Source organism: Triturus cristatus, chromosome 5_1, assembly GCF_964204655.1.
Source record: "Triturus cristatus chromosome 5_1, aTriCri1.1, whole genome shotgun sequence".
Classification (NCBI taxonomy): domain Eukaryota; kingdom Metazoa; phylum Chordata; class Amphibia; order Caudata; family Salamandridae; genus Triturus; species Triturus cristatus.
In genome coordinates, this window is record NC_140587.1 from 1,006,230,670 (window position 1) to 1,006,246,031 (window position 15,362).

Sequence of the window (15,362 nt, forward strand, 5' to 3'; positions counted from 1 at the left end):
GATATGTGGTAAAAAAATAGGCTCTGGATGGTGCACTTTTGCTGTGAATGGATGTAGATCGGAGGAATGGATGTAGATTCCTCTGATGTTGTGGGTCCACGGAAAGGGGTAGTTGGCTCATGAATAGCCCTATATATGTCCCTAATCCCATCCTGCACCCCAGACAAGGAGCACAAGACCCGTGTACATATGTATTAATGGATATAACTTGCACATCACCTGTTTACTAAAATATTAGAGGGATTCAGATCAATGAATATGGTTTACAAAAGAATAGTTACAATTAAATGTATGTGTGTGTATATATATATTTTTTTTTTTTCCCCCGGACCAATCAAAGGTTAAAGTGATGATATAGTAAAGTGAAAATTTCAGTGACAAGAAAACATTTTAAACTCATAAAAAGTGAAAAGTCTCCGCACGTATAAAGCTAGGTCTTGTTATGTGCGTAGACTCCTCACTCGTCAAGATACTACTCGTAAATCCCTTTGTTAATAGCAAAGAATCGTAAACTTACACGAAAGTGTAAGTTGACCTTTGTGATTCAGGCTAACAGTGTCTGTCCACAAGTATATGCTACGCTCCTCACCAGTAACTACAAATCAGCAACTGCAAAATGAGACATGAACAAGATTGAGGCAGGCCACAGGAGCAGAAGGACTACAGTGGTTGAAAGTTTAAACAATGGAAGATCACATGCAGGGTCGGGCAATAGGGCACACATTCTGTGTGTTCTCCCTCAGGTTAGAACACTACCAGTGCTCACAATACCAACACCATCAAACCAGTGCTCTGGGTACTCGCATAACTCAGTGCATCACTCCTCCTGCTGTTTTGACAACTCTCTCTCTGTCCATTCTTCTTTCCCCTGGGCTCTTCATCTCTAAACCACGTTTACAGCACTAATTGTTGCACAGGTCTCCGGAGACAGGGTGTGAATTGTCAACTGGTTGCTCAGCGCCACTGTTGATGTATTGGCAGGTACTCTGACAGATTCTTTCTGGCCCTTTACAAGTGCTTACAGATTTATACCATCCAATACACCCTTAAAATTTGAATATATACTTGACACTGTGTTGTTATTGGTTTTAGACTTATGTAAAAAATAAATTTACACAATGAAATGCTTCACAAAATGTAAAATGTTGTAAGCTAATTTTAATTGGTAGACTTTATTTTGCATTTGTGCATGTTAGTTGCTTTTTTGAAAAGCATGCCTTTGTGAATCTGAATGCCAAAGCTAGCATTTTCGCCGCAAACTGTAGACTCTAACTAAATTAGTTTCAAGCCGCTCTCCATGTCCTTTGAAATTTTTCCAGCTAGTTGTTTTACTAATCTCAGCGCCAGTGGTGGCTCGCAGAGGCAGGGCTTCAGGCGGTGGGGCGGGTGAGGGGCAGGATGGGTTGGGTAGTGGAGTCGGATATATGACGGCAAGGAGTAAAGTACGTAAATAATTAAATAAATAAAACTATTTACTTTGCGCTCGCTGCATCGCCAACTCTGCAATGCAGCGAGCGCGAGGTAAATAGTTTTATTTATTTACTTTACTCCTTGCCATCGTATGTCCAACGCCACTACCCTCCGCCCCGCACCACCGCCCAGCAGCACTTCCTCTGTGAGCCGACACAGCTCAGCCCACACACATTTGACAATTCTGATCCCACCACCTTCCGCTCTTGTATTTAAATGAATAATATTCATGCACGTCAATTCACGAAAATGCATGGAATAGTGTAATTGACATCACATGCCCTTTGACCTTTGCATTCACACACGCAAGATTACACATACATTCACAATCTCAGAAGTACAAGCATGCAAACAACACACATTTAAAAACATTTCTCACTTATTTCACATTCCAAGGAAGGTCATTATTCCAGCTAACTGAACTCCATTTTTTATTACACTAATAGTGAAAAGTGTATATATTATTTAATATATTTATATACTATCCTCAATTGGTGTAAAAAAATAGACATAAGAACAAGACACGTTGCCATTAACACAGTGGCAACGTGTCTTGTTCTTATGCACTGATTCTGCCACCTCTGAGGCCAGGGGTCGCAAAGGCAGTGCAAGGGGTCACAAGGGGCAATCCAGGGGTCGCAGCTCCGACCCATAGCAAACCATAAATAGCATCCATGATACTAATACATTTAAAGCATGTTGTTTTATAAGCCCATTGTACTTCACTACACGTTCTGTTGGTGAATCTAGCTTCCCAATGTGAAAACTAAGTCAACGCATGTGCAGAAGTGTCAACTCTTCCTGGAGGATTTCAGGAAGAGACTCAAGCCCTGGCTTTTCGACCGAGCCCTGCTACCCAGTGCCTGGATACTGTCACGGGTGTTTAGTTGTGCTATACAAATACTGATCGGTTGATTGTTTGTGGTCCACCTCATCTCTAGTTTCATATGGCTCTTTAATTGGATACATCTGAAAAAGAGTCATTTCTTGTGCCTTCAGAAACAAATAGTCTCTTTCTTCAATGAAACACATATACCACTAGATCTTGGGCTAGAGAAACAGCCTACATTGCGCACTGAGATGGTAAATAATGGGGAACGGATCACCATTCAAGTACTTGTCCAAGTAGCACTACATTGTCTGGTACTGTGCATTCCTGGAAGGCAGAGTGCGGACACTTGACTCAGTACCTCAAAAGTTTCTTACTAAGGGAACCTTGATATTGACTGGCTAAGTGTTGGATGGCTGGGGAAGGCTGGGTACCATCCGGGTATTAACTCCTACATATCTCACATTAATGTCACTGAACATCTGAAAAAGCTGGGGTGCCACAGATTTTCCACCATTCACGGCAGGTTTACATAATGTATGTCATCCATCAGAGGTGCAAGGACATACCATTGATTGCATTCCCATGAACATGTCAATTTGTGATAGGTGCACACTTCCGACAAACTTGCAGAATTAAGGAAGAGCAAGGACTTTTCCACAAAATGGCATCCTTTGTTGTGGACACTGTCTCCTTGCAACACAGATGGGGGATGCAGATTCCGTTCAACATGGAAGATACATGAAGGGATGCAACATGGCAGCAATATTTTGGGTGGGACATTTGCTGAAAGGGGTGTAAACCTAGGGACTGTGGGGGCTTATTTACAAGCCCCTTGCGCCGCGGATGCGTCACTTTTAATGCAGGAAAAAGTGTTTATCAGATGGGACAGGACAGCTGCCACAAGGGGTTTAACCACTCGTCAACATGTCTGTTATGTCATTTGATGTAAACTAGTATGGGATTCCTCTTCAAGTGTCAACAGTTTATTCCTTCGGTGCCTATACACATCTCATGCATTATTTACACACTCAGCGTGAAGGTGTACACTAGGTAGCATCAGAGGTGCAACTAGAGCCAAATTTCGGGGGGGGCTAAGAAAAAATTTCGGGGGGGGGGGGGGCTGAATCTTTTAAGCCATAGGCAGAGTGGAGCTGCAGGGGCTCTTAGAGGGGGTGAAAAAACAGCGAGGCCTCATTAACATGCAAATGGTCTTTTAAAGACCTGTGAAGTGCTCGGGTGCGGCTGTGTGTTCGCCGGGAAGCTTTCTCGTCCCGGGCTGCCACACACGACGGGGGGGGGGGGGGGGGGGGACTGAAGCCCTGTGAGTCCAATGGTTGTTGCGCGCCTAGGTAGCATCCATCTAGGGGCAGGAAGGCCACCAATCTAGGGGCTGGAAGGCACAGCCGTGGAGGTCTTGAGGCATTCCTCCTGTGGCACCTCGGAGCAGTCACCATACTGAGACGAAGGCACAGACGCATGGAGCGGGGTGAAGCACGAGCCTTTCAACGCAGCAGCATCCAAAGCAGTGAAGCGAGGGCATGCTGGGAGCAGAACTCCGCGAAGAAAGAAAGCCACGTGGCAGCAATGCTGCAGTAGCTGACTGAAGAAAATCAAGCGTGCTATGGTGGGGTAATGTTTGATAATTATCTTTGCAATGAAGAAAGGTTCATAGATCAACAGCACCTGCGGTTTAGGTCAAGTTTTTCAGTGACTTGTTTGGAGTAGCCATAAGTAGTCTTACTCTGTAATTTTTTTTTTTTGCTGTGACATAAATAGCTATATTGTTGTAACAAAATTGCCATGTATTAAACATGCATTGATTCTTCCTCACGACTCAATCTAAAATAGAAATTGCATTTAAGAACCATTACACAATCAAACACGTCATACCTATATGGAGTCTGTGAAGTGAAATGTAGAAGTGCGTTGGTTGGTTTCTGAGGGAAAACAGCGTCCGTAGGTGGGTGGGTACATGTCGTCCTCACTGGAAAGGCTGCACCGCAGCTTGTGTTTTTAAGTGTGTGAGGAATAGGAAGGCGCCTCCTGCTTGTGATGTTTTATGACACTAAACGGCCTCGGTAGCGCGTGAACGCCTGAGAAAAGGGCCTAAAGATATCGCCACTAACAGCTTATTAAAATCACGGCTTAATGAATGCGCGGCAATCAATGCTGTCCACACACAAACCTGGCAAACCCAGCAGAGATAATGACGCAAAACACCTGCTCATTGGACTGTGAACGATGCTTAATCTGGGCGGGTTTCCAATGTAATTGCTCTGAGATGCCAACCATGGGGAATACCCTTTCGAAAATAAACACTCCTTTGATATAAACCGTCGGGATAATAACCTGGCTCCCTTTGATCTCCATCTGTCTCTACGGTCAGCATTAATCCGCTCTACAGGTCTGCGCATGGCTGTTTGACGCCTGTTTAATGCTGCTGGAGTGATTTTCACAGCACTGAGGACGACATGAGCGGTGTTGTTTCCGAGAACCGAAATGTAGCGTGCACGGCATAATTTACACCTTCATAATGTGTTTTATGTTTGCGTAAACACGTGTGAAGTGTTTTGTTTCTGTAAAATACAGGCTTGTGTCTTGTCTTCCCTTTCAGCGTGTCCCACCCAGTTCACGAGGAAGTGGCTGAGACTTCGAAATAGGGTGACCAACTGGCATGGGTGCAAATTCAGGATGGTCAGTGTAAAAATTCAGAACAAAGGGTCAAAATTCAGGACAAAAATTCAGGACAGAAGGTCAAAATTCAGGACTTTGTGCTAATGTAACAAACATTAAATAGTATTTTTTTATTTGTATGTTGAAATCTGACTTTTAAATGTCCAGTGAAAACGCTGTTCGTCAATTTATTTTCTCCAGCATGGTGCCAAGACAAAAACAGAATGCCTTGCCCTAGCCCAATGCAGGAGAAGGCACACCACATGCTGAAATAGCAAGTTCTCTACATAATCTATTAAGCAGAGCAAGAAAGGAACAGCACATTTTATAGCAAATTCAGACCAGTGGTACAATACGTTTTGTTTGGTAAGCATGCAGATATTTGTGATAATTCTGAGCCAAACTTAATACAGTCCGTCCTAAACCTTAAAGACTTCAAACTGAAGACCTTGAAATTCGACCCAAAACTTCAATGCTACAATAAAGTAAATGCACCAAACCACTTGAGTTCAAAAGGTTTTTATTGAATAAGTAAAGGTGTCAATACATGAGAAAGAATACAAACATATCCTCAAATAGAGGAGAAAAGTAAAACATGGTGATGAAAATATACAATTGATCAGAGGATAACAAAAGTTTGAGGCTAAATAACAAAAAACAGCGTTGGTAATAATGAGCAATAAAGTAACTTATATAGAGAGAATATTGCAAATGAAAAGCAATGTCACTCAAGGAGGCTTAGAGACCTCTTGCTGAATAGGTGATACATGAGAGGAGCGCTTAGCACAGGTATCTAGGTACAAGGTTACAGGAAGCCATAAATCATGTCGTTTAGCAGCTAAACTAAGGGGGTGCACAAAAACAGTATCTAGCCTGTGATTATAACAAACATTGTACCACCATGCTTTAAAAGAAATATTCGTAAAGTTTTTCCAGTTGACGGTGATTTGCTGGAAAGCAACAGCTAACAACAAATCAACAATTTGCGTGTTAAGATCAGTGTCATCCCAACAAGGAGAGAGACTCCCTAAAAAAATATTAACAAAAGAGAAGGGGGATGTAGTGTGGAATATGGCATTGATTTGGGCCCAGACTAGTGTCCAGAAATCTTGCGTGAAAGTGCAAGAGAAAAGCATGTGAAAAAGAGTGGCGTTAGGAGCAGAACAGGACCAACAGAGATCCGGTGTAGAAGAAAATCTCTTATTCAACACCTGGGGAGAAAAGAGAAGTCTGTTGTATATGAAGAAAAGAGTTTGTGTAAGGGAAGCAGCTCTAGATGTCTTGCGAAGTTTGGTCCATAATTTGTCCCAAAGGGAGGTGGGCCAAGAAATGGCAAGGTCAGATTCCCACTGTTCCTCAACTTTGGATTTTGGTCTAGGTGTGAGGATTGTATGAAATGAGTGGTATAATGAGGAGGCTGTAGGGTGAGTACGCAAGAAGGAATGAAGCTGTAAGGTAGGATTGGGAGGGTGAGGATGCACGCGGGGGTTAGAGAGAAGAGCATAAGTGGACATGACTGCATTTTTAAGCGCAAGATACTTGCAGGCAAAAGAACGGGGAAGATGAAAGTGTTGGCTGAGAACGGAGAAGGATAAGAAATCAGAATTAGAGAAGAGTTGAGATACCCAGATTAAACCCCTCTGTCTCCAGGTTTTCCAGTAAAAGGGCTTGCGATTGATGGTTATACTGTTGTTGTGCCAGATAGTAGAGTTAAGAAACTCTGTTACAGAGGAAGGGGGGCCTGGGGAGGTGGAGAGAAGCAGCTTGGCTGTAAACTTATGGATAGGAATGGAGGAAAAGTGAGGCTTACGAGAGAATGAGAGGTATTCAGCAAAAGTGAAGGGGGATAAGGAAAGTCGCTCAATGATAACCCATAAGGGGGACGGCTCGGCAGGGTCTTGCAGCCAATGGGAAGCTTGCCGCAGAAGGAATGCCTTGTGGTAAGCGGGAAAATTCGGAAAATTAACTCCACCCTCAGACTTGGGGAGTTGCAATCTGAGCAGGGACATACGTGATTTTTTGCCGGACCAGAGAAAGGAAGAGAGAATAGTGTTAATTTTCTTAAAGAACTTGGCAGGGATAGGAATTGGGACGTTGGAGATGGTGTAGAGGACTAACGGGGAGAGCATCATTTTAATCGTATCAAGACGACCCCACCAGGAGAGGTATAGTGGGTGCCATCTGGAAGTGAGGTTGGATAATTTCTGGATGCATTTATTGAGGCACAACGAAACAGTGTCAGAGAGGGAGGAGGTAATGTGTAAACCTAGATATTTGATGTGTGAGGGGCTCCAAGTAAAATTGGACGCTATAAAGTCCGGTTTAAAAGTGAACTTAGTAAGGGGTAAAATCTCACATTTGTCATTGTTTAGCTTATACCCTGAGATCTGAGAGTAATCATGGACTTCAGTTAGAAATGCGGGAATGGAAGTTGTGGGGTTAGACATGAATAATAAAATATCGTCTGCATAGGCAGCAAGTTTAATGTTGGTGTGGGAAACTTGGAAGCCGTGTAAGTTGGGATTCTGACGAAGCTTTGAAAGAAAAGGTTCTAGGGCCAAATTAAAAAGAAAAGGGGAAAGAGGGCATCCCTGACGAACGCCCCTACCTAGATTGAAAAAAGAGGAAACTAGACCGTTGGCGCAAACCGCCGCTCTAGGGCTGGAGTAAAGGAAGGAGATAAAAGAGATGAAACGTGGGCCAAATCCAAACCATTTGAGGGCGGAAAAAAGAAAAGTCCACTCCACCCTATCAAACGCTTTTTCTGCATCTAGGGCAATGGCTGCTAGTGAATGTTGGAACTGTGGAGATTTAGAAAGGACATTAAACAAAAGTCTGGTGTTATCTGTGATGAAGCGACCTTTGACGAAGCCAGATTGTTCAGGGCCTAGCAACTCGGGAAGATAGGGGTCCAATCTAATGGCGAGAGATTTGGCATACAATTTATAATCAATGTTGACCAAAGAAATTGGTCTGTAATTCTTACAGTGCTGGGTGTCTTTGCCTTCTTTGGGGATGATACAAATGTGGGCGTCTGAGAATGTACCTGAGGAAGAGCCATTTAATATGAAGGAATCAATAAGGGAGTGGAGTCTGGGTAACAACAATTTGGAAAAATGCAGATAAAATTCAACTGTGAATCCGTCTGGCCCAGGGGCCTTGTCCCTCTTGAGTGACTGAAGTGCTGTAAGTAATTCATCGCTGGAGATTGGTGATTCAAGGGCGGATAAATCAACAGGGAAATTGGAAGGTGGTTGGATGGTGGCAAAGAAAGTAGCAAGAGAGTGAGCAGTGGGGTGCGTCTCAGAAGAATAGAGTTTGGAATAAAACTGGGAGAATTGCTCTAAAATATCAACATCTGTATGCTTTAAAACGTAATTAACATCATAGACAGATTCAATATTCAGTTTGTTTTGTTTGACTTTTAAATAATTGGCTAAGACCTTCCCCGCCTTATTTTTACCTCCATAGAATTTAGAACTGGATTTCAACAAATACAATGAAGCATCCTCAGTGGATTGTTTGTTATATTGCATCTTAGCAGCAATGAGAGCAGTCAAACTTTCTTGCGAGTGGGATGTATAGAAGGAATGCTCTAACTTTTTAATCGTGCAAAGGAGGTCACTGGTGCGTTTACGAGCATTCTTGCGTTTAGTAGCTACAAAGCTGATAATAAAACCTCTGGCTGCTGCTTTATAGGCGTCCCAGACAACGTGGATAGGCATAGTGGGTGTGTCATTAATGGTGAAAAATTCTGTGGTGAAGTCTACAAAGGAGGCGGAGAATTTGGGATCGAGGAGTAAGGTGTTGTTGAAGCGCCATCTCTTTGGTCCAGTGGACTTGGGTAAAATATCAATGTTTATCGAAACGGGGGCATGATCAGAAAATAAGATGGGGCCTATGTCAGCGTGGGTAAGGGATTGGGACACATGGTGGGAGAGAAAAACATAATCAATACGTGACTGGGAGTGGTGAGTCGGGGAATAGAAGGTGAATTCTTTAGAAGTAGGATTGCAGAGACGCCAGGCGTCAATGAGCTTATGTTGGGATATCGCTTGAGTGAAAAGCTTGTGAGATTTATTAGGGATAAAAGGTGCCTTGGAGTTTCTGTCTAAAAAAGGGTCAAGGGGTAGGTTACAATCACCTGCTAAAACAAAATTATCATCAATATATTCAGTAATACGGGAGGCCATTGCGCGCCAAAAAACCTGATCGCCACCAGTAGGGGCGTAGATATTAAGGAGGGAGAGAGGGACGCCTTTTGAGGAGATTTTGACGTACAACCATCTACCTTCAGGATCTGATTCAGAAGCTAAGAGCAAATGAGCAAGAGATTTGCGAACCAGTACAACCACACCATTTCTCTTGCCATCACCCGGAGATGAAAATACAGCACCCACCCAACCTCTCTTAAGTTTAGCAGCTTCATCATCAGACAGATGTGTTTCTTGTAAAAAGGCAATATCTACATTTAATTTGGCTAAATGAGAGAGAATTTTTTGTCTCTTGATAGGAGAATGCAGACCTTTAACATTCCAGGATATAATTCGAACTGACATTAAGGATTAATCAAAAAGTGGGTAAATTGGAGAGTAGGACAGCAAGGAAATGCCACGTAGCAAGCAGGGGCACAAGAAAGAAAAAGAATGAGGTGAGAACTGACGTGATGAAGTAAGGAAAGAAGAAAAAAATGAGAGAAGAACCAGTGGAGCCATAAATATAGGGGAGAGCCAAGAAAATAGAAAAAATGGTAAGAAGATACAATAATTCTGAGAAATAGTGGTAAATAAGGTCCAAGGGAGAATCAAATAGGTGAAGGGAGATGAATATGAGCAAGAGAGCCAGTGTGCAATGGGGAGAAGAAGGAGTGACGAAAGAGAATTGGAGGAGAGCGAAGGAAAAGGTAACGACACCAATAAATCTGAAAGTAACGAGGGAAGAGGTAAGATAAGAAGGTATATAACATAGCAAAACATGATAAATAAGGAATAAAGGGTACTTACGAGGGGTAGCAGGGGAAAAATACAATCAGGAACTGGGGACAAGCGGAAACACACGTGGAGATGAGGGGAGGGAGGTAGGGCCAACTGGGAGAGGCAAGGCATTCGGGGTGAGGGAGACGTCCAACCAGAGATAACACAACGGAACGCAAAACAATGATCTGTGAGGGGAGAAAAAGAACATGGTTAGAAACTCGAATACAACAAAGATAAGAAACAAACATGTGACCAACTGAGGAGCCGGAACAACATTATCGGATGAAAAAATGAAAAATATAATCTTAACTAGAAGTCATACAAACTGAAGAACCTGCAAAAAAAAAAACAAATGAATGGATTAAGGCAGAACAAATTAGAGAATCAAATTGCAACCACAGAAACAAGTCATGGTGGGTGGGAAGAGGGACCAGCTATCTCCATGTCAGGTTGACCACAGGAGTTCAGGAAACTTCGAAGTCGTGCAGGATCTTCATATGTCGTAGTCTTATTATTATGAGTGACCTTAAATAGACAAGGATGAAAAAGTCCATATCTGGCACCAATGGAGCGAAGGTCAGGTCTCATATCTAGGAAGGCCTTGCGACGAGTTGCAGTGGTCCTGGCATAATGCTGCGCAAAGAACAAAGTGGAGCCTGACCATGTGAGGCGAGGAGAGGCTTTGGCGGCTAAGAGGACTTTCAGTAAGTCTGTGTACTCTAGAAAGTACATTATTACACCTCTAGGCTTCGTTGACGTGGAAGGAGAGGAGGAAGCTCGACCAAGCCTGTGGGCACGTTGGATATTCAGTGAAGTGTCTTCAGGTAGGTGAAGAAGCTTTGGGAGAAAGGACTTGAAAAAACTGATGGGATCATTTCCTTCACAACCCTCCACCAAGCCATAAAGACGGAGATTGTTACGTCTGTTGCGATTTTCAAGGTCCTCCACCTGCTTCTGAAGAGAGGAAATCTGCGTGTGGGAGATCTTGGACGCGGATTCCTGAAGAGAGGAAACGTCGCGCTCCACCAACGACACTCTTTCGTCCATCGAAGCCCAATTGTCAGTGAGAATCTGCAATTTAGCATTCGTCTCCTCCATGTAAGGGCGCAGGGCCCGTATCTCTTCGAGGATTAGCTCCATTGAGATGGGCGAGGAGGACTTAGGAGGTGAAGGCGGGTCTTTCTTTAACCTCTTAGAGTTCACTTTTGCCGAAGGCTGTGAGGAGATGTCCGCAGTTGATGTCATCTCGGTCGAAGATAGGGACTGGGAAGCTTCCAAATGGGCCAGTGCCGTGAATAATTTGGAGTTCTTAATATAACTACGTTTTTGAACTTGACTGGAGCAATGCGCCATCAGCACGCTAATGGAACGTGAGGTCAAAAAAAGAAAAAATATCTCATTGCCCAGCTGGAAAAGGACCAGGGAGCAAATTAAAAAAAAGGAAGGAAAATGCCAGGCCACAGAATTGGAGTCAAAAAAAGTTGGAGGCTAGAGTCATAAAGATGGCCGCCGTATATGAAGAAAATTGAAAATTCCAGTCAGCTGAAAATAATCATGGTTGGAGAAAGAAGAGAAAAGTCACCTTAGAGAGCAGGTTATCCACATCTGTGCTTCAGGAGGTGCTGGGGACAGTAGTAAAAGCGTGAGGCGTCCAGGGGATCCATGCGCGGTAAGGCGCGCTGCTGAGGCGATCACAGGCGAGAGTAAACAAGATGGCGGCCGCGGCCGATAACGAGCCGCGACCGAAAATAAAATGGGCTGTAAGTCCTAAAATAACTGTGCCTCAGCGCCGAAAAAGGATTAAAAATGATCCTGGCATGTTCCTACAGGGAAGACTGCCCTTTGTTGGTGGAAATTGAGGCGCGAACCGCTGGTAGACCCTGGTGTGGACGGAGCTCCTAGCCGAACGCCGCCATCTCCTTCGGGCGCCAAGCCACGCCCCCTGCACCAAACCACTTGCCAAGTAAAGAGCAGGACAATTTCTTATTTGCAGCCTCTTACAGAACCATATGCTCAAGAAACTAGGAGACAGAAGTTATGTTCCCAAACTAAAACACTGCAGCAGAGACCTCGTAGCATTGAGAAGCAGAGTACAAACCTGGCTGAAGCAGACCCGCATTCATCTGCTTTGCAATTCCGAGCTACTTTAGAATTTAAGAAAAAGCATCATCAACAACTTGACCTTTGGAAACCAGGTGAAGTAATGTACGCTTTCCATTATGAGAGATTTCTGCTGAAATAAAGCCAACTTTTTCTTTATACATCAACTATTAAAATAGTACAACTATATGTTAAGAGTCTTAAGGTCAGAAAAGGAAATGAAAAGGCTCCTTAGTTCGAGTATTGATCCCCAAACTAAGTCTCCTAAGTCGTAGTGTGTGAGCAGACCGCTGAGTTGTCAAACACCTTTCCAAGTCAACAATAAAACAGCATATAATTCTCTCATTAAGAAGGTGTCCACGTATTCACTGTGCAGATTGTTTAAGGTTAGCAGCATGAGAGCTGCAATATCTGGGCTGCTTTGCTAGTCCGGCCGCCCTTTCTTGAAAGAGCTAAGGGAATCACGGATAGTTTGCTCAACGTTCGGAACAGAATAGTTCTGAGCTGCATAGATCCGGTGCAGGCACCATAGCAAAACCAAGGACAGCTGAGGCTCGGAGCTCAGCTAGGCCACCACATACCCCGCGAGGAAGCCCTATAGAAATGGAAAATTTAGCAACGAGCCTTCCTGGGTCACGCCAGTTTGCACCTCCTCATCCACCTGACGCTGCAATCCTTCCAACTTATCTATCAGAAAAGCCAGATCTTTCAGCTTTGGCATAGAACCCTTGTCGTCAGCCATCTTCACCAGCAAATTGTTAGGTGCACGCTGTCACTACAATTGGGCCCATTGTCATTCTAGCAGAACTAATTCGCTTCAGTCTCAGAATGACAATGGGCCACTCCACAGTCTATGCGAGGCCAGGGAGGGGCCGCTGCAGGCAGCCTCTACAGTTTAAAAGATAGGTGCGAGAGGCCCAGAGTGAAATCTTTCAAACTCATACGGTCTCTCGCAGGGAAACTGCATTCCTTACTGAAATGTCCCATTTCGATTTTAGTATGATGTCTGTAAGGCGTCCGTAATTTGGGGACCCCAAATTACGGACACCTTGTGACATCATACTAAAATAACGGACGGTCCGTGAAATTTACGGACGGTTGGTCACCCTACTTCGAAATGCTACGCATCATGCCACCATGCTTTGTTTCAATCAGACTGACTAAAGATACCAATACCTTTCGGCTTGGAGATGATATTAGTAGCACAGTTGTTGAACCAAGAAGAATTACACAGCTATTGTGCATGTTAACCTCCACTAATAGCACTGTCTTTGCGTCCCATCATGTTAGATATCAACAGTGCCTAATTTGTATTATTATTATTGTTAATAATAAATACATAAGTGCAGAGGCTCACCGTTTTTCTTAGGAGCCCGGCTCTAGAGCTGCTGAATGCTGGCGGCTTCCAGGGCTGCTTAGTCTTGCATTGACCTCAGGGATCTTACACCTTCATCCTACACATCCTGCCTTTTTATTTCACCCTTGCGGGTTCTTTTTCACTCCTTCATCCTTCTCTTTTCACTCTTTCACTCTTTCTCTATCCTTCTATTCCTCCTTATAACTTACCGCAGCCAGACTTGTCCTCGAGACACCAAGACACGAACACATGACCCAACACCTATGAGACCTCCACTGGCTCCCCGTCGAGAAGAGAGTCACCTTCAAACTGCTCACCCACACCTACAAATCCCTCCACAACATCGGTCCCAAATACCTCAACAAGAGAGTCTCCTTCCACGTACCCAAGAGGAACCTCCGCTCCGCCGACCTCACCCTGGCAGACACCCCGCAACCGCAGAAGCCGAGCAGGCGGAATAATCTTCTCCTACATCACAGCCAAGACCTGGAACCAGCTCTCAGTGAACATCAGACGCTCCCTGACCCAGCACATGTTCAGGAAGAACCTCAAGACCTGTCTCTTCGACTGAAACCAGAGCTGCACCCACACCCCCAGCGCATTGAGACCCTCACGGGTCAGTAGCGTGCTTTAAAAAAAACCTGATTGATTGACTTTCTCTTGTTTAAGTTCCAGCTGCCAAAATGATTGTTAGTGTCCACTACCTCCCACCATCGTCATCGATTAAGCGCTGGATATCAGTAGTTTGTTTAAATGAGACTACCACCACATTCAGCACAAACTGTCGTCCATCTTCGTACGGTTGACTCAATCTTTAGCTTTCAATAATGTTGACAACTGTACACTTCTAGTTTCAGCAGCAATAGCCTCATTATTGGAGTGTGTCTTCCATCCCCTGAAACGAGTGCTATGTTATTATATTGAAACAACGTTACCCGCAGAGAAAATCTGAGCCTTAGTGCCGATATGGGCAATGCCCCTAATTAACAGTAAATAGTTGCGCTGCGCAAAATAATACAGTCCACACACGTTTTTGTTGGGAAAAGTTTGCTGCAGGTTTATTACATACAAGGAGTATAGTATGCCAACTTGGTGGGTTAACTTACGGGCGATCCAAGTGCATGCAGCGGTGACTTACCTAAGCTGCCCTGCCCACCTAATGAGCCAACTGCACCATGGCCAATCCAAACGGTTCTACCATTTTGTGGAGGTTGTACCCCTTACATATCATGGGCCACCAGTTCTTTTACTCACGTCTTTTTAGGGGTGGAGCATAACCAGACAAGCCCCCGGTTGCTCAGGCTTACCACCGCCCAAGGGACTAGCGGGGAGCCGTCGTTCTACCAGGGTCCTTCCGTAAAGACTCCTGGGATTTTGGCATAATGCACCCTTATGGTGCACCTGAAAGGTTACCCCTCATACCAATCAGCCTCATGATCGCCCTGTAAGTCTGCCACAGCCCTGGATGCAGCTGCCGTTATATCCAGGGCCCCCCACCCCACCATGGCAGGTTTCATAACCTCCTGCAACTTATGATTACCAGTCCTTCTAGCTGGACACTTTCCTTCTACCTCTGAAGGTTCCCAGTCCTTCTAGCTGGACATTTCCCATCCACCACTGCAGGTGTACCCCGTCTCTAAGAGGGAAACCTAGTGACGTATCCACTCAAGAGACCACGCCTTATGTACCAAGCCCTTCTGATTTTATTTGATTTTACATTCAAGTTGCATTAAGCCCTCTTGCTTGATGGGCTTGTGCACTGCTTATTTACCCCATCGAAGGCAAGTCTGCTGGCCTCCACTTAAATTGGGGACTACTGTTCTGTTTTACCCATGGATTTATTTACCCATCCATAGGCTTGTTCAATGGCCTGGCCAGAATTGAAACAACTGCTCTCTACTTTGACCGCAGTTCAGGGTGAAAACCCTATTGTGTACTGTGGCTAACACTATCA

The 15,362-nt window shown here is 44.3% G+C and overlaps 1 pseudogene; it reads right to left on the minus strand.

The window, feature by feature from the left end:
- Window positions 1–12,475: 12,475 nt before the first annotated feature.
- Window positions 12,476–12,793, minus strand: LOC146832779 (SLC35A4 upstream open reading frame protein pseudogene; annotated as a pseudogene).
- Window positions 12,794–15,362: the final 2,569 nt, after the last annotated feature.